The sequence below is a fragment of the Equus przewalskii genome, chromosome 29, assembly GCF_037783145.1.
Source record: "Equus przewalskii isolate Varuska chromosome 29, EquPr2, whole genome shotgun sequence".
Lineage (NCBI taxonomy): Eukaryota > Metazoa > Chordata > Mammalia > Perissodactyla > Equidae > Equus > Equus przewalskii.
Window position 1 is genome coordinate 42,539,026 of NC_091859.1, and position 26,221 is coordinate 42,565,246.

A 26,221-nucleotide genomic window follows, 5' to 3' on the forward strand; every position below is an offset into this window, starting at 1 on the left:
ACTTTTTGATAGGGTTTGTTGTTGTCAAGTTGTAAGAGTTCTTTATATATTTTCCATATGAGAGATCATTTTTTGTATATATAGTATTCTTGGGTCATATCACTTGTTAAAATATTCATTTATTACTTTTTAAATTTGGAAAGCACATAAAGTAAAAAAGAGGGGTACAAGAAGCATTAGTGATTACATTCTTTGACTTAGCAATTCCACAGCTGGGGATTTGTCATAAGGCATTTTCGTGAACATGCACACAGGTTTAGCTACAAGGATATTCACCATAAAAGAAAAAGGAAGCAAGGAAGAGATGGAAAATATAAACAGCATCAATGTCCAATCATAGTATATAAGTTAAATAAAACACAAACCCCCCAATACAGGGCTGTGTGATTACAAACAACATAGTAGACGAACCCTCAGTGATGTGGGGACACTTATAACACAGCCATGCATGAAAGGAGCAAGGTGCAAAACAATATTTACACTATAATCCCAATTTTGTTTCAAACAGATGTTCAATTGTGTCAAGAGGAAGGAAAAATGCCAAAATGTTAATCTCACACGGTGGGATCAGGTTGTTTTTATTTTCTTCTTCGTATGTTTTTAATTGTCCAAATTTTCTGCACTAACGCGTGTCGCTTTACAGCCAGAAAAAGAGAGTTATTTTGTTAAGGTGCTTACAGGTGTATGGACCGTGTCCTTCCGATTACGGAAAAATACATATATTCACCAGAAAAAGACTCAAGACGAGAGTCGACGCCGAGCTCTCGGCCGTGGTTTGCGCTGTGAGAGCCTGAAAGATTTCTTATTTTCATTTGTACTCTCCCAGGTTTTTCAAATTCTCTGCTGTTTTGTTATCTGGTTAGGGAGAAGGAAAAAAAGACAAAATTGTTATACTTTAAAAAAATGAAAATCTAAAGGAACGACAACGTGAAGTAAACGAAACTCAATTCCAACATCTCGCGCCAGCGAGCGAAGGCCGCGGGACGCGGAAACTGAATCAGCACCGCCACCGCCTCCGCACAGAGGCCCCGCCCACTCCCCGCCCCCGGCCGCGTAAGGCTCCGCCCAGGTCCCCGTCCGCTTGGCGGCGACGCTACGTCCGCACCGCCCGCCGCCCTGGCAGCCGGAGACAGCGCGCAGAGGCCCCGCCCAGCCGCGTGGAGGCCACGCCCCCAGCCCGGGCCCCGCCCCATCGGCTGCGCCGCTGCGTTCGCGCCGCCGCCCGCCGCGCCCTGGCCCGCGCTTCCGGAGCCGGCCGCGCAGAGGCCCCGCCCCCGGGCACGTAGGGCCCCGCCCGGCCCCGCCCCCTCGCCGCCACGCTGCGTCCGCGCCGCCCGTGGCGCTGGCCCTGGCTTCCGGAGCGGGACGGAAGGGCGGGCGGCTGGCGGTGCCGAGGCCGGAGCCGCGTGGGGCCCTTCGGGGAAGGGCGCGGCTCCCCGCCTTGGTCCCGCGTGCGTTTCCTTCTGTTCCCCTCGTTCATGTCCCCACCCGCCCCCAGGTGCGCAGGACCTCACGCAGTGGCCGCAGTGGAGGCCGCACAGCCGGGGGACAGAGATCAAAGCGGGGCGGGCCCGGCGCGCCACCGGGACGCGCGCTGCTGGCCCGCCCGGCCAGGAGGGAGAGCAGGCGGATCAAAGCTCGCGGTGCCGGGGCCGGCCTTTCCGCGCGAGCGAGGCCGGGACGCAGCGCCCCTGGGCAGGACGCGAGGCTCCCTGTAAGCCAGGGCGTCGGCTCTCGCCCTCCACGGGGAGGAGGCCGGGCCCCGGCGAGGCGTCCCACTCCCGCCCTGGCCAGGCTCGGTCCCCGGTCAGGGATTGCAGAGCCCCCCTTCTGTCGGCTGTGACTCGGGCCTGAGCTGTGTGACTGTGCCGCATCAAAGTTTGAAGGCCCAGCGATCATAATAGCAGCTGCCAGTTATTGGGAACCACGTGCCAGGCAGGCCGGGGACCTATGCCTTTGTGTCGTCGCATTACTCCTCGTAGCAGCGCCATTAAATGCTGGTATGGCCCACCACCCCCTTTCGCAGATGGAGGGGCTGAGATCAGAAGCAGTTTGCCCCAGGCCTCTCGGGAGAAGCGGCACAGCCTGCATTTGGGCCGGATCCCTGATTCTGCATCTGAGGCTTTTACACTCTGCTAATCTGGCTCCTGTGACAATAGATTCAGGGGGCGCAGCTGGCTGCCAGCTCTGTTGCTTACCTTAGCTCACTGCTGCCTCATCCCCAGTAGGAAGACCCTTCTACCCAGAGCTAAGCCCCACTTCCCATTCTGACGATGCCCAGGACCTGTGAGCTCTATGCCAGGAGCCTGAAGATTCCATGCCAAGTTAGCACCCACCTGTCACACGGGGTCTCCTTGCTCAGGTGATGGGAAAAGACACGGTCTGTCCAGCATCTGAGGAGAGGCCGTGAGAAAGTGGGTGATTTCAGAACGCCCAGTTTGTTGGACCAAGTCTGCCATGCCGGTGTCATGAGGCTGGGAAGTGTGGGTGAGCGCATTTCCCGCGACGTTCACCAAACCCCAGCTACCCCAAGGCTGCCTGCCTCTCTCATCTCCACCCTCTCTCCCTGGGAGACACGGAGACGGGCATTTTGGCTATCCACGTGGCTTTCCAGGTTGGTATAAAAGGCCGAGTGATGCTGGACATTGGCGGCAGACCAGACACGAGGCCCAGCACAGGGTGCCCACAGCAATCCAGATTTTCCAGCCTCCATATGTATGTACCTCGGGGAGGAAGCTGCAAATTTGAATTTTTTTGTTTTTGGCTCCATATTAAAGAACAAAGCATGGGAACTGGACAGGCCCCTCTGTAAACAGAAAACACATGTTTTCTGAGAGAATGGGCTCTTCCTTTCCTGGTTTCTTCCCCCGTGGACAAGGCCTCCTTAGACCTGCTGGCTTCGAGAACGGGGAGGCCTTGGACCCCAGGCTGAGAGGAGGTGATTCTTTGTCCCCACTCAGCGAGCAACACTCACCTTAAATGGGGGCAGGAACAGGGCATTAATGGGTCTATTCAGTAGTGGGGTGGGCCTGGGGTGTGGTCCCAGGAAGGAAGTCCCGCAGGGACCTGAGCCCTGAGGTTGGTTCCAGGAAGGAAGCTCCTCAGGATTGAGTCAGGGGGAGGGAGAGTCTGGACCATTTGTATCCTCCAAGCAATTACAAATCATCTTGGGCTCTAGGTGAGCTAGCTTCAGACGAATGTGTGCGCCTTGGGGTCTGCCAGCCACACCCAGGGGCAGAGACCTTTCTAACTCAGAAGAGAGGCTGGGGCCTGATGTCTACAAAGAGCAGTCATGCTGAGACTGAGTGCCCACTGCTGTGTGACTTCAGGCAAGTTTCTTAACCTCTCTGAACCTTAGGTGTCTCGTCTGTAAGATGGGGATAACAATATTTGGTCATTGAGGATTAAATAAGATAACGGGTGTCTTAGATATGTAGGAGCCAATTAATGACTGAACGGATCAAACTTTGTCTTAGTTTTAGTGCTGAGCTGTTCCCACATCCCTAGAGTGGCCTGAGAGCCCTCTACAAGTATGTGGGATGCCTATACTCCAAGGAGCACCTCCACTTCCCCCGTCCTCTGCTGGGCCCCGTTGAGTGCCAGGGATCCGGCTGTCTCAGGATTGTTCCTTTGAATCCCCCCAACAGCCTGATCTTTGTCCCCCAGGGGAGATTAGATTTGGGGAAATAACCAGACGTCCTTTGGGCCAAGTCTGCTGAGTAGGTGCGTGGTTGCCAAGCCAGGGCCCCCTGTCCTGGGTCAGAATGTATCGCAACTGTAAAGTCAGGAGACCCTGTGGCTCCCGACTCTGAAGGCGGGTTAGAAGGAGAATCTGGACCAGATCATCTGGATGGGCCGCCACTGGTGTTGGTGTGTGTGAGAGTGCCAGTGTGCGTGTGTATAAAGACACAGAGATCGTCACACACGCTCAAGCTCGGTGGATGAACCAAACCAAAGCCAGACTAATTAACATGAGGCTGCCTTTCATCCCTCAGCCCACAATCTGATTTTCATGGAAATCTTTGTGGGAAAATTCCAAGCGCTTCTGATAGAGGCAGATGCGTGAGAGTGAGGCAGTAAGTCGTCTTGGAAGAGTGCGAGACTTCGAGGTGGGGGTTTCCTCCCAGCTCGGCCCCTAACCAGCTGTGTGACTCCTTGCTGGCAACTCCTTCTCTGTAGGCCTCAGTTTTCCCATCTGAACGATGGGGGTCACGATGCCTGTCCTTCTTATGAGAAGCAAATGGGGGGAATCTGGATAGGAACATGCCTAGAAGTCCTGACCTGGTGCGTCAAGGACCTTAAATGCATGGACACCCTTTGACCTAACACTCTTATGGGAATTTACCCTCAGGAAAGCAACACAGCCGTACGTAGAAGTGTCAGGATAAAGCTGTTCCCAGCAGCATGATTTACAGTAGCAAACACTTCAACGGGACAACATGTCTGACAACAGTGGCAAAAGTGATAACCCACCCAGGATGAACTCAGCGCGATGCTCCAGGCAGGAAACACACGGACCACGCCCACACGGTGGGTCTACCTCAACCTGTGCCAGTGACACAGCTCGTTAAAAATTTAAAGCATTCACAAAGTTCTGTTCGCAATAGCCAGAACATCAGAAATAACCCAACTGTCCACCCACAGATGAGTGGGTAAACAGACTGTGGGCGCCATACGATGGGATACCGTAAAACAATAAGGCGTGGGCTGGTGAGAGACTCAGCGACGTCCATGAGTGTCAGTTATGCTGAGCAAGAGATCCTACTCTCTGATCCCGCTTATGTTAAATTAAATAAAGGTAAAACTAATCTACAGTGGTAGGATTCAGATGGGTGTCTGCCTGGGACCTGGGAGGTAGGGCCCGCCTGCAAGGGGGACTAGGGGACATTTTGTGGTGATCGTATTTTTTTTCTTGATTGTGGTGCTGGTTACATGGGGGTATGCATGTGTCAAAACTCGTCGAACAGCACAAGTGAAAGAGATCTTCATGGAAATTACACCTCAGTGAAGTTGATTTAAAAAATTAGTTGATATTTAGATTTTATTTTTCAAATCCCATAGAGAATAATACTTAATGACACAAAATACTCACAACATATTAAGCGAAAAGGATCTGAAATAACCTATAGTATGATCATACAGACATGTCTAGTACATATAGTATATGGTTTGGGAAAGATACCAGAAGGACTTCAAGAAAACATACCTGGTAGTTATCTCACGGGTAATTTTTGTTTTCTTTTTTGTGCTTTTCTGTATTTCCAAATTTTCTGTAACAAACACTTTTCTTTTTATAAACAAATTAAATAAAAACAAATATCTCTATTTCTTTTTTCCAGCTGTGGCAGGTCAGGGACGCAGAGCTGGGTCCAGGACTGGGCTGCGAGGATGCCCCGGTCCAGCGAAAGGGAACCGCCTGGAAGCTGGTAGCAGAGTGAGAGGCGGGGCCCCTTCCCTGGCTCTTTGGCCGTTTCTGGGCTGGGTTATTCTCGAGGGCTGCCGTGCCCACTGGGCTCTGCCGATGAAGGGAGGAGGCCTGTCCCTGAACCAGCTGGGGTAGCCGTGAAGCCAGACCCTCCCGTTTGGAGTGCCGCAACCCTGTAGCTCTGAGCACCTCTCCCAAAGGTACCAGTCTCCCATGCTGCCCGGGAAAAGGGTGGGGAGCGGGGTTCTGGTCTCTCTGCCCCTGTGCCACTTTCCCCACCGGAGGAGACCCTCCTTGGTGAGTTGCAGGGACTGGGGGGAGGGCGGGGGGGGCAGACCCTGTGCCAGAGCCAGAGCACTCTAGCGCATCTCCTGCCCGGCTTGGCCTTGTGAGGCTGGGGCTATTGTTTACCGCCACCACTCTCTCCAAACTGGGGAAACTGAGGCTCAGAGAGAAATGACTTGCCCAAAGTCCCCGGGCCAGTAGCCAGTGGAGCTCAGACTTGGCCTCATGCCTGGATTCTCACCACCTTCAGACTTCAGTTCCTGGGAGCTTCTGGGCCCCAAATAGCTGGTTCATGGAGCGCAGATTTGGGGGCAAGGGCTGTGTTTCTCCTGTGTCTGTTGTCTGCTCTGGGTTCTTGTGCGATTTGTAATCTACTGCACAATCAGGGGGCCTGTCGGCTGGGCTTGGAGGTTAAAGGTGAGCTTCTTCGAGGAGAGGGCCCCGCCTGCTTTGGGGGCTGCTGGGACCCCAGCATCGCCCTCTCCCTCCGCCATCGGGCCCCCTCCCTCTAGCCAGCTGGCCTCACAGAGGTGCCAACAAGGAGACCAGATTGGCTTGGTTGCTTTTCCCTCCCTGACTGAAGGGGTTCTGCAGCAGACTGAGGAAACGAAAAAGAAGAGCCTGAAACTGTTACAAAAAAATTTTCTTTAACCAAGTCACAAATGAGAAAGATGAGGCAGCAGCAGGTTAAGGACACTTTGTGACGTCGAGTTTTTATCACTCGGCACTTCCATGACCGCAAGTGTCACAATTTATGGTCCCTGTGGCCAGGCAACCGCAGAGCCCGTGGATTTACCCCCGCGTGTGGAGCTGCGCTGAATGCAGTCGGCACACAGGAGCCCACTGTTGGGGCCGCAGCCGTGCACCCGTCCTCCTGCCGGCCTCGCTGCAGTTTCTGTTAAAAAGTAAGACCCTGGGGTAAAAGAAAAGAAAGCTTTTAGAATGAAATGTATTTGCATGTCTATTTATATAACTATAAAGAAAGAAATTGTAATGTCACTGGTGGAAGGCTTTGGAGTAAAAGACGAAGAGGTAAAGAATTGCTTGCTTTTTCTTTCTCTCTTTCTCTGTCTCTGTCTCTGTCTCTCTCTCTCTCTCTCTCTTTGTTTTTCTATATTCTCCAAACCTTCTGTAACAATGTGTATTACTTTTACAATAAAAGGAGTTAAATACTCTTATATTAAAAGTAGTCAGACTGCACTGAGGCTCAAATGATTACCATGACCATCAAGGGTACTTGTTACTGAGTAGCTGGTATGTGCCTGATCTTCTGCCAAGCTCTCCCACCGTCCCGGCTGCTCAGAACACCCTGCAGTGGGAGCTGTCACCCCCTGCACGCGGCAGCCGGCGCCCACACGGCGGAGCTGGGGGCTGAGCGTGAATGATTCCGACTCTCAGAGCTGTACTATTTCCATAACAACTTCCTGCCTCTTTCAGGTGAACGTTTTCTCTAATTACAATGATCTTCAATTAAAATATTTTATCTTGTTTAGGTAGAATCTGAAAGTATTCCTGTAAACAGAATGTAGTAAAAAAAAAAAAATCTTTTTTTTTTTTCCTACTTTATGATCCTGTTAACCAATGGCCAAAGTAGGGATCAGCTACATAATTTTCAGGGCCCAGGGCAAAATGGAAATGCAGGGCCGCTTGTTCAAAAGATGAAGAATTCTAAGATGGGGACAGCAGAGCAGTGAGCACGGGGCTGCAGCACAGGTCACACGCCCATGAAGCCTGCTGGGACAAGATCTTGACGGTTTTTGATGGAGCTAGGGTGAGCGACATCCCCTTTTGGGACGAACAGCACCAGTGACCAGATGTCAGAAAGCAAATGGGTGCAAGCTCCAGGAAGACGTGAGGTTCTCAACGCGTTTTCCGGTCCTGAAAACACCAAGTGGCGGCAGCTGAGGATGGGAGAGGGCGAGCCAGGCAGGCTTCCCTCCCCAGGAGAGGGCCAAGCCTCTGTGCTAGGAGCTTTCACGTCAGGTGAGGGGTATCTACTGCATATTGTTGTGAAATGTCACACCCTGGCACTGAGCCTCAAGACTCGATGGAACTTCAACCGCTCTGCTGGAGTGTGCACAGCTGGCCTGCCTACATCCTGGGGAGAAATGAGAAGAGCCGACGCCCATGCTTGCTCCTGTAAAAACACAATAAGAAACCTCATTCCACTCCCTCTGGGAAAGGATCCTGGGGTTCACTGGTGGGTGGATTTTACCCCCAAATGAGGCCAAATGCAGGCACTGGGGACAAACTGGCAGCCTGTGTATGTAAGCTGATGAGTATTTGCGGCTCTGAAAACTGGCTCCATGTCCCCCCCCCCCCAGCCAGCCCCAGGCACCACCTGTCCACCTCCACTACCTCCATGTCCTCAGCCCCATGAAAAGTTCCGGAAGTCTCCAGATGGATGGGCAGCACCATCAAGTGCCCCCGTGGCTGCACCCTCTTCCGTGAACCACGTATGGAGGTCCAGGACCGACTCCAGAAAGGATCACATTTGAGAATCGCTAGTGCTCTCTGGAGCTCGGAACACCGCCCACTTTTGTGGAACAAGAGACAACATGCTGCCCCCACCCCAACCCTCACCCTGGTGTCCACGGCCCCCTCACTCAATTTTAAGAAACAAACAGATAACCCCACGCTCCCCAGCCTGAAACAGTGCTCTGGGACAGCCGGCCTGTGATCAAGCGTCTCCTCCGTAAGCATGTCTGGCAGGGAAGGATGGACAGATGAATAGACGAACAGAGCAGTGCAGGAGCATCTCAAGGCCCATCGGCAGCTCGACATCTGTGCCCCTCAGCTCCTGTTCCAGTGCTCACAGGGCCCTCAAAGGGCCTGGGCTTGGCCACTGCACAGGTTCCCAGGCCTGGGGCCACTTGGTAGCCTCCCCCAGCTCAGACGTGTCCCCAAGGACCCTGCCAGGCAGAGCCGAGAAGGCAAAAAACAGCGCCAGCAGCCAAGGAGCTCCCAAGAAGAGGAGGCCCGAGCTTCCAGCTCAGGGTAAGGCCAGGCATCCTCCTGCCTCACACGCGGAACATCTGCCTGAAGGGCGAGAACAGGGTCCTACATGCACCACAGGTGTGGGCGGGAGCAGGTGGGCCTGGGCCAGGACCAGTATGGAGCCCACATCCTCTCCTGGACACCAGGGGTCCCAGCTGTCCCTCCACTCCCAGGACAGGAACACAGAGTAGCTGCTCCTGGCGGCTGGCTCAAGCCCCTGTGCTGAGGGGACAAGACAAGGGGTGTGTGGGGATACAGTCTGAGTGTCAACTACCTTTCAGCAAGCGTCTTGTACCCACTTTTCTCCCCCCTAAAAAATTTGCCCAAGTCGCTTTGGAGTGGGTTATGAACCAGGCAGGTGCCGAGGGAGGAGGGTGCCTGGGCGATGGGAGCAGAGCAGGGCTAGAGAGGACTGGGGGTGCTGGTTTATCCCTTAAGAAAAAACAACCGAAAAAACTTCTGGGTGGAATTTCAAGTTCTGGAGATTTCTAAGTAGCCGGCCCTTTCTCCACCGTATTTCTTTCTTTCCTCCCCTCTCCCGGCCTGCTTTCCCTCTTTGTTGCCAAGCTCAGACGTCGCTGCTGAAACCCAGCCCAGCGCCCGCGAAGCCCGGAAACTTCCAGCTCGCGATTGTGCGGAAAGTTGGGGTCGCGGGGCTGGGGTGACAGCGGCGCCGCGGGGCCGGCCGCGGAGGTGACCCGGGGCCGCGGCCGCTCGCGGCCTCGCTCTGCCCGGCGGCGCCTGGGACCTCGGACAGTCCGCCGTCCGGACGTGAACTTGACTCCGGCTGCGGCCTGCCGGACCGCGAGGGCGCTCCGGGACGACCTGGTAAGCGGCGCCCGCTCTCCCGCCCTTGCCCTCGGCGCCCGCCGCGGCCGCGGGGGTCCAGGGTCCAGGTCCGAGCGCAGGGGTCTGGGTCCGGGTCTGGGGTCCCGGGCTCGCGCCGGGAGGGGGCGCCCCGGGGGGCAATCGCGGGGGGCGCCCCGCCGCTGGGGCCGCCATCAGCGCGCACGGCGGAGCCCGGGCCCTCCAGCCTCCTCGGAACAAAGACGCGGGAAGTTCGGGAGGGAGTCTTTCCCGACACGTTCCCTCCCCCGGGCTGCTGGGTCTGGGCGGCGGCCATCAGGGCTCTGAAAGCGCAGAGAAGATCTCTCTGGTTTTCTTCTGCCCTCTTCTTTTTTGCCCACCCCTCCCCCCCCCTTTGGCTGGAGGGCAGAAGGAGGGGGCATCGATGCCATCTAGCTCTCAGATGTTAACCCTCCGAGGCGCGGGCCTGCCCAGGGGCCACACACGTGCTGGGGGACCCCACAGCTCCGGAAGAGGCACCCCCCCTGCACAGCTGTCTCCTTGTCCTGCAATGGAATCGGATCCTGGGGGCTCGGGGTGGACATTGCTCCTGATCCCCCCCACTTGCCTGAGCGGCTTTCCTGTGGCCATCCCCGGTGACCATCCTGAGCAGGACCTCTGGCCACCACTACCCTGTCTGTGCTGCCTGTGGCAGCTGTGCCAGAGCAGCCGGTGTCAATCCGCCATGACAGGAGCTGGGGGACACAACATGGCAGCTGTGGTCAGCCCTGGGGAGGAGAAGGAGCCCAGCCCTGTGGGGCCTTGTCCCTGGGGAGCACAGGGATGGGGACACTGGTGTCTTCCCTTGCCTCTGTCCACAGGCCCAGGCCCAGCCCTCGCGTCCCCAGCTGGTTTCTCTGCACACCTCCCTCCCTTTGCCTGAGACAAAGCCTCCAGCCCTCTGCGTGGCCTGATCCCTGGGGGGCACCCACAGGGTGGGGAAGCCACCCCACCATGGTGGTGGCAAAGCCTCAGAAGCTCCCAGAGCTCTGCCCTGGACGCTGGACCTGGGCCTGGGGATGTGAGTTTGACTTAATGCCCCCCAACCACAGAACGGACCATCTGGCTGTTCCTGCTCTTGGCAGTGGCCAGGTCCCCAGCCTTCCAGAGGCCATTGCTAACCTCACCTCCATCACCCGGACCCCAAAGTCCCTCCTTGGTGAGAGGCTGCAGGGGCAGTGGAGGGAGCAGCCGCACAGGAGTGAGAATGCCTGGGCTAGCCGGGGACTGGTCAGGTCACCCACCCTCTGTACCCTGGATGCTCCAGCAGGGTCCTCAAACGGGCAGCCTACAGGGTCCGGCAGGCCAGATGGGGCACAGTGAAGAGTTTGCGGGGACTGTGGGAACAGAGCGCCCAGGCCTGCCCTAAGGGGACGCCACACATCGGGTCGTCCAGTTGCTGCCAAGAGGGTAAGGGCCTGGAGTGCCAGAGCTTCTGACTCTTGAGGAGAAGGAAATCCAGATTTGCGAGTGGAATGTCCAAAATTTGAAACTACCACAGGACACAGGAAACATCCTTGGGTTGAACCCTGTGGCCCCCCCAGGTGGCAACCCCTTGTGTACACACGAGCTGGTTAGTGTTAAAAGGGAGGCCAGTTTCCTAGGGACCCCGGCCCCAGCCCAAGGTCTGAGGAGGATGCCCCCTAGGTGTGGGGCACAGGGAGGGAGGGGCGTCTGCACCTCATTTACCCCGCATCATGGGGAGGTGTCGGCTTCCACTGAGCCCTCCAGGTAGCTGAAGCCGGCCTGCCTCTTTCAGACCAGATCTGCTCAAGTGAGCTGATTTGAAGTTAAAGTCTCCCTAAAATGTGGTTCCTGAGCTGCTGCCCCATCCCCAAATCCTCTGGGGAGCCTCCGTGCCCACCCCACCCCCCCGCCCCAGGCTGTGCCCGAGGTGCTCAGTGTGTGATGAAGGAGAGACAGGATGCAGAAAGTGAACCTGAACTTGAACTTTTTTCACATCCCAGGCGGTATAGCCGCCACCAGTTACAAAAGCCTGGGCATCTCGTTGCATCGAAGTCTGGCTCTGCAATGAGCCAGGCCTGGCTCAAACCCCAGCACTGCCCCACCCAGTGCTCGCTGGGTGGCCCCGGACAAGTAGCTTCACCTCTCTGAGCCTCTACTGCCTCATTCATAAAATGGGCTTACTAATGGTTCTGACTCAGTTGAGTTGTTGGGAGACTTGTGATAGCCACGTGAACACTTAGCGTGGCACCAGCACACAGCAGGCTAAACGTTAGCTGCTGCTGTTTTACTGTTGTCAAGGTGGACCGTGGATCCCGACTCCTCTCACCCACCACGTGCTTCGGGGGCAGTTCTGGAATTTCTCTTTCTTGCATCTCATATCAACCTTCAATAGCTTGCCTCTCCTCATTTTGTGTGTGTCTTTTCTTATCTCCCCTGTGCCTTTAGCCCTGGGCTGAGCACTGGGCATGAGAGGTAGGTCGGACATGCACCCTACCTTGAGAAGCTGCCAGATGCCCGTGCAATTATAACACCAGGATGAGGTTCTCCAGGCTAATTTCCCATCCAGAGAAGGTGTTTTCTGTATAGTGCTCCTGCTGTTGGCCGTGCAGTCTTTGTTGAATGCCCCCACAGATGAGCAGCTCACCACCTCTCTGGCAGTGTTGCTGCAGAAGCTGTAGGAGGAAGCCTCCTGGGTATTCCCTGAGCCTTCACTGGTAGGACCAGGTGGAGGACAGGTCCGCAGCAGTGGCTTTGGGTCTGAGGCAGCTGGTTTTATGGGGAAAACACACACCTGGTAAGAAGGTCCTAAGAACTTGGTGAGGTGCTAATTTGAGTCTCCAAGAAAAGCTCTGCAAGTGATGGATATGTACTTTCACAGGACTCAGCCCCATCTCCCGTTTTTACTGGTGGCCCTTGTAGCAAGGAGAAGAAGAGAAGGAGGCACTGAGTGGGGAGTAAAACAAACCTGGTATGAAAAGCTGGCTGCTCGGCTTAGGAAGCTGGAAAGCAAAGTGGAGGTCCAGAGGCCCGGGGCTCCTTGCCGGGACTGGCTACGTAGTTTGCAAAGCCCAGTGCAAAATTAAAACGTGGAGCCCTTGTTCAACAGTGACTAAGAGTTTCAAGATGGTGACGACAGAGCATGAACCCAAGCGTGGGCCCTTTGAGCACAGGGCATCCCTGAGGGTGGGGCCCTGTGTGGCAGATCCGTCACAGACCCACCGAGCTGGCCCCACTCCTTGCACCTGTTCATGACACGTGCTGAGGACCCACAGGCAGCTCTGTTGAAGGAGCAGGACTCCTTTTCTGTGCCGATTTTTTTTTTTTTTTTTTTTTTGCCATCACTGATGTTGCATGTATATTTTAGAACATTTTGAATCCTCACAAAAGAAGAAAAAAAATTTTTGATCACCTATAAAACCATACTCAGAGGTAGCCAGTGGGAACACTTCACCCAGCTTTTATGTAAACATAGAATTTTAAACAAAATTAGTATCTTAGCATCTTATTATATGTATCATTTTGTCTTCTGCTTGTTTTACTATTTTATCACAACTCATTCCCTATGTCAGAAGATAGTATTCTACAAGTTGATTTTTAATAACTATTTAATATTCCATCACATGGATTTCTTAACCCTGTTACTGGACACTTAGATTATTTCCAGTTCTCCCTGTTATAAACAACCCTTTGTATGCACATTTCTGCTTATTTCCTAAGGGAGTGAAGGCTGTCACAAGAGACCTTTAGGTTCCAGAAGCTTCTTAGGGTTGTCTCTGAATTCTGCCCTGGCCAAGGGCTCAGCCCCCAGGGCCCTGTGTAGGGTCAGTACTGGGGGGCTAGCCCTGGCATCTTATTTTTAGAGAAAAACACAAGTCTCCCCGGAGCTGACTTGACAGGGCAGTGTTGAGCACTCACTGCATGCGCAGCACCGGCTGCCCATGTTGACAGCCGCCCTGTGAGGTGCTGTCATCAGCCCCTTATGAACGGGGACCCTGGGCCCGAGGAGCAGAGGCACTGGCCCAAGGACCTCCTGCCTGTCCTGTTGTGAGAAGGACACATGAATGATTCTGAAGCAGAAAACGGCCCCTCGACCTCCCAAACTATGGGCCAGGAATTGGGGGTTCCGCTGAGCCTGTCAGGGTGGGGATGGCACGAGATAATGCTTAGCACGGTGCCTGCTCATGGGCAACACTCAGTGAGTGGTGGCAAGGAGGATAGGCAGGAGGAGGAGGAGCAGCTGCCAGGAGGTGAGGTTAGAGCCCCTGGGACAGGAGGCTCTGCAGAGCGTCTGGCCGCCTGGTGGAAGGCTCCGAGGGCAGGGATGAGGTCTGCTGATCCCAGCCCTGCCCCGCCCGCGACAGATGAGCACGGTGCGTGGAGCACAGGTGTCAGCAGCCGCGTCCCCTCAGTCTCCCTCAGAGGCCTCTGGGGTGTTGGTGGGCAGGGGCTGTATGAGTTTCCTATTGCGGCCGTAACAGAGTTCGCTGATTTAGAGGCTCAAACAACACAAGTTTATTGTCGTACCATCGTGGAAGTGGGAAGTCTGAAAAATCTCATGGGCTGAAATCAAGGCGTGGGCAGGACTGGCTCCTTCTGGGGAGAATCCCTTTCCTAGCCTTTTCTGGCTTCTAGAGGTGCCACATTCCTTGGCTCATGGCCTCTTCCTCCATCTCCTAAGAGGGATGTTGTGCCTCTCTCTGACCACAGCTGGGAAAGGTTCTTCACTTTTAAGGATTCATGAGATCAGATTGGCCCCACCTGGATAATCCTAGCTGCTCTCCCAGCCCCCGGCCCTCAACTTCATCCACCTGCCGACTGGATTTGGACTGTTCTGGATTTGTTCCTGGGCTGAGGAGCTTCCTGCCAGAGGCCCCACCGGCCCCATCTTTTGCCTACCTCAAGGCAGAGGTTCTGGGAACTCGGGCAGATTCTCTGCTCAACCAGAAGCTTCTCTTCCTCTCCTCAACTCCATGGGGCAGGCACTATTATCCCCAGTTTACAGGTGGGCAAACTGAGGCCCAGAGAGGCCAGAAAATGTGCTCATTCCCCCATAGCTGGCAAGTACAAGGGCTGAACCGTCAGTGATGGTTGGACCCTAAACCCAGGCCTCCACGGGGCCCACCGCCTGCCTCTGGGGATATGGCCTTCCCTGGCTCTCACTTAGCCACAGCCCTGCATTCTTTCCCGAGGGTGGCAGCCCTTCCTGCCCCGTTCCCAGAGCAGCCGGCTTCTCTCAGGGACAGAAGGGCCGTGGGGCAGCCCTTGTTAGTGGGCTTGTGTGAGTGCGGAGGAATCTGGGAGCCCCACCGGGGCAGAGCCTCACCGTGGCTTGCATGTGGGGGTGAAGGTGTGGATGGCAAAGGACCAGTCTGTCCCAGCCAGAATGGCAGGGGCTCTTCCTGGTCTGGGCACTGACTGGGGGCCCTCGGGGTGTCTCTTTCCCCAGCTGCAGCACAGCATGCTGACCTGTGCACGGCTGAGCAGCTTTGAATGAGAAAATAAGAGAGCGTTCCCAGGGCCACGTTTGAAGCTGGGGTGGCACTCGGTCCACGATGGTGGGTGAGGATGTGCACCCCAAGGCTGGGACTCAGCGTGGGCACAGATGGCGTTCCCTCCAAGCTGCCTGCTGCAGCCACCCCCAACCCCAGGGCCAAGGCCTGGGCCTGGCATGGGAGGAGTTAAGCCACTGCGGCGGGCACCTTGGCACGGCGTGCTGCCCGCCCCCACCGCTTTTCTTCCTTTTTGCCTTTTTCCTTCTTAATTAATCATACGCTGCTGCCCAATTTAAATATGGAAATGCCCAGGCCGGGCGATGCCATTATTCCTGAGGCCGGGCGGGCGGTCCGGGGCTCTGGGCTGCGGGGAACATCATGGCATCGCCTCTTTTCTGGTGTGTGTGAAATTATGTGCACAAAAGGCGTCTCCTTATCTGAGTGTGTGAACTAAATAAATAAATAAGGGCTTTTGTTTGTTTGCCGGCTCCTGCACATGACTGTTTTGACTAAAGCGCCCGTGTTGTCTGTGCCTTTCTGGGGCTCAGGAGACGCGGGCAGGGGGAGGCCCCCGCGGGCCGGCCCGGGGCTCTGGGCGGCCGCCGGGCATCTGGGCCTCTCCCTCCCCTGGCACCGCCTGCACCCCTCACCCCTCCCCACACACCCCTCGCCGGAAAGTTCCCGGCCCGGGCTGGGCTCCCAGGCAGCCTGGCACCGTGCCAGGCTCGCCGCCGAGCGCGGGCAGCAGGGTGGGGCGAGCGGAGGCACCGCCGAGGACGTGGCCGGGCGCCCCGGGCGCGAGCAGGACCCGAGGCCGGGAGGCCGGGGCCCAGAAGGTGAGGGCACCCGGGCGCAGGGTGGGCGCGGGGCGGGCGCTCGGCGGGCAGCAGGCGGGCAGCCGGGCCGGAGCAGGCCTGGAGGGGGAGCGCGGCCGCGGAGGAGGCGGGCACAAAGCCGGGCAGTGCCAGGCATCCCCGCCGCTGCCTCCTCCCTCCTCCCTCGGCGGCCGGCTCCGCGGGGAGGCCGCGCGTGCACGGGGCCCCGGCCGGCCGCGCGGCAGGCAGACACGGCGCTGTGGCCGCGGGGCCGGGGAAGGCCGAGCAAGGCGGGGCCCAGCGCTGTCAAGGAGAAAAACATCCCAAGGCCTGCAAATTGCTGCTCTCAGCTTTTTTTTTTTTCTCCTCCTGCTTGGGAGGAAAAAAACGCAGTGCTTCCTCTGGAGGCGGATGCAAAAAGGATGCAGAATTTTAACCATCTCCTGCACCGCGTCCCTCTCCAGCAGGGTCTGGGCCCAGGCCTGGCATGGTGGTCCCGCGGGAGAGGGAAGGGCCAGAGCGTTAGATGCCTCTTTCTGGGAGATGCTGAAAAGCCAGGCCTTGTAGGCATCCATGTCCAGAAACGGCCCGATGCAGGGGTGTGAGGACTGGGGTCAGGGTGCCCAGGGCCTGCATGGCTCTGGCATGTGGTGGCCGCTGGGCCCCATTACAGTCACCTCTCATGTCACCATAAGGCATGTTTGACTGGCTCATCACCTGGTGCCTGGGCACCGGGTATGAGACCCCAGCACTGCACTGTGGGGGGTCTTGGTTCTTTCTGATTTGGGGCTTTCAGCCTTGATAGCATTCTGGGCCTTTCTTGTGACTGATTTTTGTGTTTTAAAAATAATACAGAAAGTTTTCTAGTGTCTGATGAGGGCTTCACACACCGTACATTCAGGGCAGGACTTAAGGACTGAATTCAGAGTGACGAAGGTGGTCTGGTCACCACAGGGATGGCAGACAGGCCCCCAGTGCAGCAGGAGGGGCCCACGCACCTCACAGGGTGAGGATGCAGGCGGGGAGTGGGCGCAATGTCAGAGCGATGGTCCAGGGAGGCACAGTGCATGGGGCCCACAAATATGTTTTAATTTTAACATCTTTTAGAATTAGAAGAAAAAACTGACTATAATAATAATGAGATATAATGATGACTTCAGCTTGGATTATATTCATCTTTATACCAATGCAGTCATAAAATATAATTTTTAATATTTATGGAGGAAGGACCATGAAAGTCATGATGGGGCCTTGGGCTGGTCCGGTTTGTCCCAGGACAAAGGGTCAGATGTCTGGCTCCAGGGGGGCCTTTGGGGGCCATCTGGGTGCCCTGTGAATCTGTCTTCTCTGAAGGCCAGCCGGGATGGGTTGGCACTGCCTGCTGTGAAGAGGGGCCAGGGCCCTCTCATGTGTGTGCATGTTCCTGTGCATACATATGTGTTTTACAAAGGATTCCCACACACATGAGTGTGCAAGACCTAATTATCAAGACGGGTGAACACAAGCCTGCGTCAGGTGTGGCCAGGAGGGCCTGGTGTTCCTGGCCCTTGGGTGAGGGGTTGTCACTGGGTGGGGAGACAACAGTGGCGTCTTCTAGCCATTGTCTCCCTGGGAGAAAGCAGGCTGCGAGGCCCCTTCACAGCCCACCCGCCATACCCACAGCCCAGCCCGGCTCTATCCAGTAGACACGTAAGGTGAGCCGCAAATGCAGCCACATCTGTAATCGAATGTGTTCTAGTAGCCACATTTTTTAAAAAGTAAAAATGAGTGCAATTCACTTTAATTATACAATTTATTTTATCTAATATATATCCAAAACAGTGTATTTCAATGTGTAATTAATATGAAATTATTAATGAGATGTTTCACCTTTTTTTCATACTACGTCTTTGAAACCCAGAGTTCAGATGGACTCTCCGAATTTCAAAGTCTCGATTTCCACATGTAGCATGTGGTCAGGGGCTGCTTTATTGGGCAGTACAGGTTTAGCTGGTCCCCAAGCTGTGTGTCATGTTGTCCCTGTCCGTGTCCCCCACCCCCCACCCCCCGCCTAGAGTTGGGGAGACTGATTTTTCTGCTTTTTTGCTGGTCGCCCTTCTTGACCAGAGTAAAGGACAGTTCCCCTGCTAGTCAGGCCCCCAGCAGCCCTGAGAGCTGAAAGAAAGGGTGTTGAGGCTGCAAGTTTCCAGGACGAGGGGGGACTGCTGTAAAAGGTTCTTCGGCCGTGCTCCCAGACGCCAGGGGGATGGTACAAAGGGTTGGCTTCAGGGTACAATAGTGGGGCGGTTAGTCACAGTGCCGGGCAGCGGGCAGGCAGACAGAGCTCCCTGTGTCTGCGCCTGTTCGGGCTGGGCCCTGCAGCCCAATTTCCCGGCCGGCTTCCCATCCCTGCCCTACTCCCCGATTAACCCCCTGCTGCCCGCTGCCTACCTGGCCGCCTGGCTGGGACATCCTTACCAGGCTCTGGTTTCTATCAGCCAGCCTAGCCAGAGGCAAACTCCTTCTAGAAGCCGGCCTCAGGCCTGCATGATTTCATTGGCATCTCTTGGGAAGGAGGAGTTGTAACAGCTCCGTCACCGTGGCTGTGCAGCCTTTGCAGCTCGAGGAAGGGTTTTCGTACGAGTTAGGGCGCCCTGTGTGCTTGGCTCCCTGCTTAAAGATCTCAGCAGCATTGGAGAGTATTCAGCAAGGGCTGTGCATTTCTGGAAACAATGAAAAGCCAAAACTGTGAAAAATTAAGGAGTGGCCCCGAAGCTGGTGCCTGCACTGCATGTTTTAAAGGGAGAAGCCTGATATAAATATTTTAATCCTGTGCATAGTTAGATGGATAAGATAAAATAAATTGGTCATGTCCCAGCCCTGTCTGGGGATACTTTGAAAGCAGGACTTCTGTCAGCATTTGCTATTTAGTAGTTACGGTTAAAATCTGCCCTTCTAAGTTGTAATCCTAGCGTCTCAAAGATGGAATTAGCTGTTTGTTGTGATTTGACAGTTAAATTATTAACACGGGGAGACAGTAACTGCCCCCCAAAAAGGTGTAAAACGCAGTTAACAGTCTCTCTCTCTCTTTAATTTAAAAATTATCTGTGCAGAGATTCTGTATTTTGGCTTTTCTTTGCTAAATTAAAGTGGCATGTGTTTTTATTGTAGAAGGCAGGGATGGTTTGCTGTGCCCTGTGTGAGGGGGGCAAGCAAAATAAAGACTCTTGAAAATGTGCCCATCTACTTAACAGCTTAAAAATTCCGAGTGCCAGGCATTTTTCTTGGAGGAAATAAATGTCTCCAATTTATGCATCTTACCTGTTGATTACATTTTGTGATTTAATCCTTGCCTCAAACTGAGGATGTCTTTGGAATAGAAGAAGCCTGGGTCTGTGGTCCACGAGATGTGGTTCTGTCTGTTAAAAATCACAGAACACTGACTCCAGGCCCTGTCCCCTCTTCGGACGGAACTCGGTCTGTGTGCCACAGCTCATCCCACCTCTGCCTCCAGAGGACAGGCGATGGGAGACATATGTTCCGCTCACATCATTTTGTTCTCATTTATTTTAAACCAGTTAAGATGATTTTAGCACAAAGAGTGGTGTATCTTACTTGCCTTCTGAGAGCCATTGGATTTTCAAGCTGGAGTACAATTTTTTTTCAAAATCCAAATTTAGAAATTGCCTTTTAGAGTAGAAAATAGCATGCTGATTTGCCTTTTAACTCACTTTTAAAGAAAGATACTTAAGATAAATACGTTTGATTTGTAGATTTGTTCCCAGCCATTGTTATCAAGGGGCTGGAAATGACCCGTTTTTAAAAAAATAAGAGAAAGTGTGTTCGCACACCGGTAGAATGAGTTCTTCTGGGGTGGACTCAAGCCCCAGAGGTTCCACAGACGTGGGCGTGAGTCACTGTCCTTTCCGTGTTCTTTCCTTCCCTGGAGGAGTGTGGCATTTGGCTCTAATGTCATCGTGTGAAAAAGACAGTCCCTGCCTGGCCAAGGCGTCGGCACACCTCAGCCTTGACACTTCCTGGTGCGACTGGCACGCTGGAGCACACCTCTCGAGTGATAAACAGAGCCTATGCAAATACTATCATTTTAAAGCAAACCCAACAAAATCTTCACTAATTGCAGTTCTGCCCTGGCTGCAGGCACCTCCTCCAGTAATGGGAAAAAAAAAAAAAATGGAATAACGGGAAACACACTAGATGCCTGGGGAAAATGTCTCCCCTGCAGGAGCCGGGATCTGAGGTCTGGGAGCTGCCTCGGGGACCTGGGAGATCCAAAGCCTCCATGCAAGGCCTGGGACTCTTCAGTTTGCTCTTCCAAGCCTCAGTTTCCCAGATGTGAAATGAGAAGAAAAGGGTCCCTCGCAGCCCACCGTGAAGGCTTGCTGCAGGAATATGACAACGGCAGCCAATGTTTGCCTAGCAAAGCTGGCCGGTTTCATTTTCTGTTTGAGAGTGTTTCTCTAAAGGGTACAGTGCTAGAGACACGTGAACTACCGTTATCATCTGAATAACTTTCCTGGCAATATATGATGATGATTATTTATGTTAAACTCATAAATATTAAAAGGAATTCATTTTATTCTTATAATGAATTATATCGGTTTTACTTAAAATAACTATAGTTGTATCGGTTGTATCCTTTTCTGATTATGAAAGCAATATAGGGTCATTGTAGGAAATTTGGAAAAGGCAGAAAACTGCTTGTAAGGGGAAGATGGTTCAGCATCCTCCCCATTCAAGCTCTGGTCACATTTCCACGTATTTCCTTCCAGGCTTTCTTCTCTGCCTTGTCGATTCTTATAGCATCTATTTTCGGATAACTCCGTGACACTTTTCGGCGGGGTCCTCCTGTCCTCTTGGCGCTTCTGTCTTTCAGGGGCAGTTCCTCCTCACTGGCCTGCAGGCTGCCTCCTTTAGGCAAGCCGGGCACAGGCCCTGGTGTTCGGGGAGAAGACCTCGGGCTCCCTGGTACCCAGCCTTCTTCCCCTGCTGTTGTGGGAGCTGTGTCGGGGCAGGCCAGACAGACTCCGAACACAGCCCCATGGCAGAGCCCAGGCTGACTCAGGACGTCGGGGAGAAGGGGCGAGTGGCATAAGACACAGCCTCTGGCAGGGCCCAAGCCGTGGAGATGGAGAGAGCCGGGCAGGAGAGGGTAGGGAGGTGGCAGACGGCGGGAATGTTGCAACATGGGGGCAGTGGTGAAAGGCAGGCCTGAGGTTTGAATTCTCGGCAAAGAAAGCCACTTGGGCCGAATGGGATGTGCTATTTCTTAGACGAGTAGAGTGACATCAGAACTGTTGAGATAATGTTTTCAAGGTGTTCAGCTTTATAGTCCTGACTTAGACCCACTAAGCAGTTGGGGGTTAGTGCCAAGGGACTTGGTAGAAACAGGCCAGCTTTTTCGTGCAAGGGCACAATTCCCGAACTCTGTGTCGCAATCAGGCATGTGCCTCGGCTGTTCCCACAAATCCGTCAGGCAAAAGTTCCACATCACCAGGCCTCTGGAGGGAAACAAACCGATTTCCATATTGCTTTCTGGAGTAACTGTGACCTGACAGGAATTCTAGAATTTCCAAGTTCATTTCTGATAGGATAAATGGAGTCTGTGGGGTCTGCCTTAACCTCCTTAGAATAATACAGCAGCGTCAATGTCTTAACAACAGATCACTAGAGATTTATTAGTAACCCACACTGCAGACAAACTTCACAGGCAAAGCCATTGGTTGTAGTGTTAGTTATAGGAGAGAAATTATTAGCAAGAGATGAAATCTGGAATAATAGGGAATGCTGGGGTAAATTATCACATAACAAAATAAGGGAATATTTTGTCACTGTTAAAATGCTGTTGACAAAGAGTTTGTAAGGGCATGGGGACGTATGGATACAACATTTCACAAACGGTAAATATGTATGTAAATTATGTAATTGTATGCATATGTTCACTGTTGGGAAGGAAACACAATAGAATATTATTTCTGGATAATGGCGTGTAGGTGAATCTTCCTTTTTCCATGTATTTTATACTTGAATTATTTATATTTTATACTCACTACTTAAATTATTTTAAATATCTATCTTTATATTTTACTCTGAAATTATTTAGCCTTTGCTCTGTCTTCTCTAAACACGTGGTATTTTTATAAGCAGGAAAAAAAATTTTTAAAGGCTCGTGAGTAGAAATATACACAAATGGCATATTTTTCTCCAAAGAGCAATGGATAGATGGCATGTAGCAGAAATATTCGTTAGGCAACGAATATGAACAGTAAGTAAATATTATTCGTTCTCTTATAAAAGATTCGTACACTGATAGATGATTAATCAAACACTGCATGGGTTCCCTTAACCAAACATATGTACTTGCACAACTCAGGCATAAGAATCTCAATTAAGATTTTGTGTGAACTTAAGAAGTGTTTTTGTCTCCTAAACAATAGCACTAAGAAGGAAAAAAAGGCATTTTCGTTATTCTTGGATACTTGGTCGGATGACCACCCTCCCATGGTTAGACTTTATGCTCAGTTTTGAGGTTGTGCTTTCTGCTTTTACTGTTTGGTGTTTAAAGGCAATTTAAAAGATTCTGCAGGGTCATATCTGGAGAAGTATATGGATCTTGGATTCATAATACCACATGATAAACTGTGGTCTTTGGGTGGAAATCTTAGGGGTTTATTTATACTCATCATTTGCCTTCTTTAAAAAAAGAACGAAAAAAATTTTTCCCCCAGTTTGTACTTCCCAGGACTTCTGTATCTCAAAATATTTTTCTGCACACTTAAGTCACCTGCTGATTCAGGGCCAGGGGTGCATCGCTTGTGTCAAGATAAGACACAAGAATTTTCCTTTTTAACCATAATGCTATAGGATTTTGTGATATGGAAAAATCTGTCCATGTTTCCATCTAAAATAGTTGAGCCTTCCAGCAAGTGCCATTTGCTTCCCGGTGAAATGAATTCCCGGGACCAGCAGCGTTGGGAAGGGTCGAATCTTTAACATGCAGGGGGGTTCGGGAAATATCAGTGCCCTGGTTGGCTTCAAAGGCCGGCGGGGGGCTCTCAGAGAGACCCCTGCTCGGGCTGCACGAGGCGCAGGTGAGCCGGACCAGCGGGGACCCGCCGTCGAGCGCAGAGCCCCCGCCAGGACGCGCGCGCCGCTCACCGCGCAGGCCCGGCCGGCGCAGCCTCAGTTTCCCCGGCTCCTCGGCGGGCGGGGCCGGCGGGGACCCGGGCCGGGAGGGACCGTGCGCGAGGCCGGCCCGGGAGGCGCCGGCTGGGAGGTCCCGCGGCCTCGGGGGCGCGACCCTCTAATCCGCTTTAGTCAATATATTGTGCGCTTTCCTTGGGCAAAGTAAACAGGGCGGGCGGACAAAGCGGCGGCCGCCGGCCCGCGACTCCCTGACCCCGGGGTCGCGCCCTTTGTTCGCCCTCAATGGGGCCGCCCCCCGCCGCCCGCCCGCGGCTAATTGGGGCGCGTGCCGCCGCCGCCCGCCCGGCCTGGGCGCGGACGCCGAGTCGGACCCCAGATCCCGGACCCCGACCTTCGCCTGATGCAGACTTGGCCGGGCCCCCGATTCAGACTCCAGGCCTCGGTTCGGACCCGGCCCCCGGCCCGCGTGGACCCGGCCGCAGGCTCAGACGTCAGGCCCCTCGCCCCCCTGGATGCGGACCCCAGGCCTCAGACCTGAGGCCGACCCGGCCCGGCTCTGGCCCCTCCCTCGTCCGGCCCCCTGCCCGCCACCCTGGGCCACGAGCCCGGGGCCTGCCTGGAGGAGGCGCGCGGGGCCCTCCCCGCCCCGCCCGGACCCGCCCTGACCAGCCTAGCCCTGGCCGGCCTCCCGCCCCGGTGGCGGACGCGCCTGTCCCGCAGACGGACCTCAAGCAGCCACGGCGGCCACGGGGGCTGCCTGTCACCCAGCGCGGGGTGAGGGGGCAGCAGCAACACTGCTGCCCCGGGTCCCACGTCGGGAGCAGCGGGAGGCGCCTCTGCAGGGCCCTTGAGGACCTCCGCCAGCCCGGTGGTGGCCCAGAGAAGAGAGGCCGATGGTGTCTGTTTTGCTTTCTTTGCTGTTTATTTCCGCTGGGAGTCCGGCAGGTGGGAAAGAAGAGGGGCCGGGGAAAGCAGAATCCCCAGGGAGGGAGGACAGGACCCCCCCAGACACCCTTTCTGTGTGGGCTCTCCCTCAACCCTTCTTTTCCCTCCACGTCACAGCCTGTCCAGAGGCTGGGGTAGTTCTGGGCAAGCCCGGGGATGCCCGTGGGTGAAGGCAGTTGACACTCAGTTCCGGCCTTGACTATTCCTTGTCCTCTGGGTTCTTTGTTTTTTCCTCAAATGCTGGACAAGGTTATAATTTTTATCCCAAGAAGCTTTTGAGACTTAGCTCCTTGTAACTTTTTTTTCCCAAGGGTTTTGCCTGTTTTTTTAAAAGCACTTTCTCTTGTAATTAGGTGCGAAAAGGAAGCAAGAGAAAGGGGTCTTGGAAGCCTTTGCCCTTGAAGACGGACTGAGTAGCTTCCAATTCTTGGCCAAGCCAGGCAAGGCCCTCTGGCCCAGTCTTCATTTACTTCATTGTTTTGTTCACCTGGCTTTGCCAGGGAGACTTTTAAAAATGTTGTTTGTTTCTGAGCTGGTCATTTGTGGGGTGGAATATTCTAGTGCGGAATTTGGCTCTGGGAAGACTCGGTGTTCTGGAGTCACTGGGCAGTGTCTTGCTCTCCTGAGGACGAGCCTGGGGTGGGGGTCCTGCGTGTGCCACGAGTTGGAAGGAGCAGGTGCATCAGTAAATGTTAGGGGTGGTGCTAATCTGCCGGAACGGGAGCCCTCTGGAGACGTGCCCTGCTCTTGTGGCCTTCCATAGACCTCTTCCCCAAACACCCCAATTCCTCTTTCTTTATCCCTTCCTCACTGTCCTTCCTCCCAATGTCACAGCGCCCACCTGTCCTTTCTCTTTTCTGAGGAACAATAACTCCATCTGGTCGGCATAGATGTGCCACTGCAGAATGCTGATGTCCGGGCCCGGGACCCTGGCCACGCTCCGGGAGAGAACCGCCACGGTGAGGCTCTCCGCAGGGAGCCATTCATCAGCCCTTTCCTTGCTGACATGAGACTTTGAGATTTCCCCAGGTCGTCCTCGTCACCCGCTCGGTCTTTTACGCTGAGACCACGGGCAGGGGCCTGCCAGGTTCACAGAGGCCCAGAAGCAGAGTGGGGCTCAGGTGGGGCTCAGAGCCCCCCTGGCTGCTTGGCGGGGAGCCCCTGGTTGCGGGGCGCTGACGCCCCAGCAGAAAGGGCAGTGGACAGAGAGCGTCGTGACCCTTCAGCTCAGGCGAGGCGGCTTTGTTACGAGGACTCTGGCAGGCCCAGCAGGGAGCTCGAGTCTGCGATTTTACACCGGAGATGGACTCGTCCCAGCCCAGTTTTGAGGGGGTGATCAGGATGCACCTGGCAGGGAAGGGTGGACACCTTGGATGACCGGCCGGCTGCGGGGGAGGGGGGTGCGAAGCTGGCCGGCTGAAGGCTGTTCCGAGACCCACGTTTCAATGGGGCTCTGTTTTGCCTGGGAACGGTTCTTACCTATGAAATAAGCCTATGTGTGTATGAGTGCGAAGAAGTGGGTGGTGATATTTTTCTTAAAAAAAAGGCAAAAATAACAAAGTGGCATGTGTGCTTGGGGGTCCCAGGTCTGTGCAATTTTGGGCCAAGTCGCTGCTTCCCCTCTTGGGCCTCGGTTTCCCTGGCCTGTAAGGAGATGTGACAATTCTGGTTCTGTCTTCCTCTCGGGTATCACTTTAGGAAAAACCCTCGCTGTGAGGCTGTTGTTTTGTGCTTAAAATGTTAGCGACTCACGTGGCACCTAGCACTTACAAATGCTTGGGAGTTTGTGTTGATTTGAACTGTATCGAAATCCTCTGCAGTGGCTGTCAGAAGGGTATGGGCCGAGCATGAGAAATTGAGCAAGATAAAGAGCATGCCAGTCCCCTCAAGGCCTTTGACAATGACAACAAGATGGCCCCCAACTTGGGGGATTGGATCTGATGGTTTGGAGGCCCTCCTTTTCCTGGCTTGTACACCTCGGAACCCTGAATGTTTATCCTAAGGTCCAAGGCCAGACTCTGTCTGCAGCCGCGCCCAGCCTGGCTAGGGTAAGGGTCCGAGTGCCCAAACCTGTACCCAGTCCACCCAATTTGACCTCAGGCTCAAGGGGTCAGGCTCAAGTGGCTTCCAGAGCGTCTGGGCAGAGAGTGCACACCTCAGCCCCGGGCCCCTTGCCTCACCCCCCCCAACGCCGAATGGCTGCTTTGTGCTAACGACGATGAGTGAGGTCAGCTTGGTTTGCCCTTCACAAAATTTCGTACTGCAGGGGAAGTTTTCTTGCATCTGAGGTCCATCCTTGTTATCTA

General features: G+C 54.3%; 4 long non-coding RNA genes across 5 annotated transcripts; 3 read left to right on the top strand and 1 right to left on the bottom strand.

The window, feature by feature from the left end:
• Window positions 1-735: 735 nt before the first annotated feature.
• On the bottom strand, window positions 736-1,809 carry LOC139080361 (uncharacterized). Its single transcript, XR_011534817.1, has 2 exons — window positions 1,510-1,809; window positions 736-855 (listed from the first exon to the last, which is right to left on the bottom strand). It is a non-coding gene; the product is annotated as an uncharacterized lncRNA (long non-coding RNA).
• Window positions 1,351-6,899, top strand: LOC139080358 (uncharacterized). The gene is made up of 3 exons (XR_011534813.1): window positions 1,351-2,614; window positions 5,340-5,625; window positions 6,482-6,899. It is a non-coding gene; the product is annotated as an uncharacterized lncRNA (long non-coding RNA).
• An 89-nt stretch (window positions 6,900-6,988) lies between these two features.
• LOC139080360 (uncharacterized) lies at window positions 6,989-15,493 on the top strand. 2 transcript variants are annotated; one of them, XR_011534816.1, is made up of 4 exons: window positions 6,989-7,147; window positions 7,305-8,707; window positions 9,280-9,535; window positions 14,967-15,493. It is a non-coding gene; the product is annotated as an uncharacterized lncRNA (long non-coding RNA). The 2 variants fall into 2 exon arrangements; XR_011534815.1 differs by lacking the exon at window positions 6,989-7,147 and having other exon boundaries at window positions 8,590-8,707; window positions 14,228-15,493.
• An 8,171-nt stretch (window positions 15,494-23,664) lies between these two features.
• LOC139080359 (uncharacterized) lies at window positions 23,665-25,475 on the top strand. The gene is made up of 2 exons (XR_011534814.1): window positions 23,665-23,915; window positions 24,269-25,475. It is a non-coding gene; the product is annotated as an uncharacterized lncRNA (long non-coding RNA).
• Window positions 25,476-26,221: the final 746 nt, after the last annotated feature.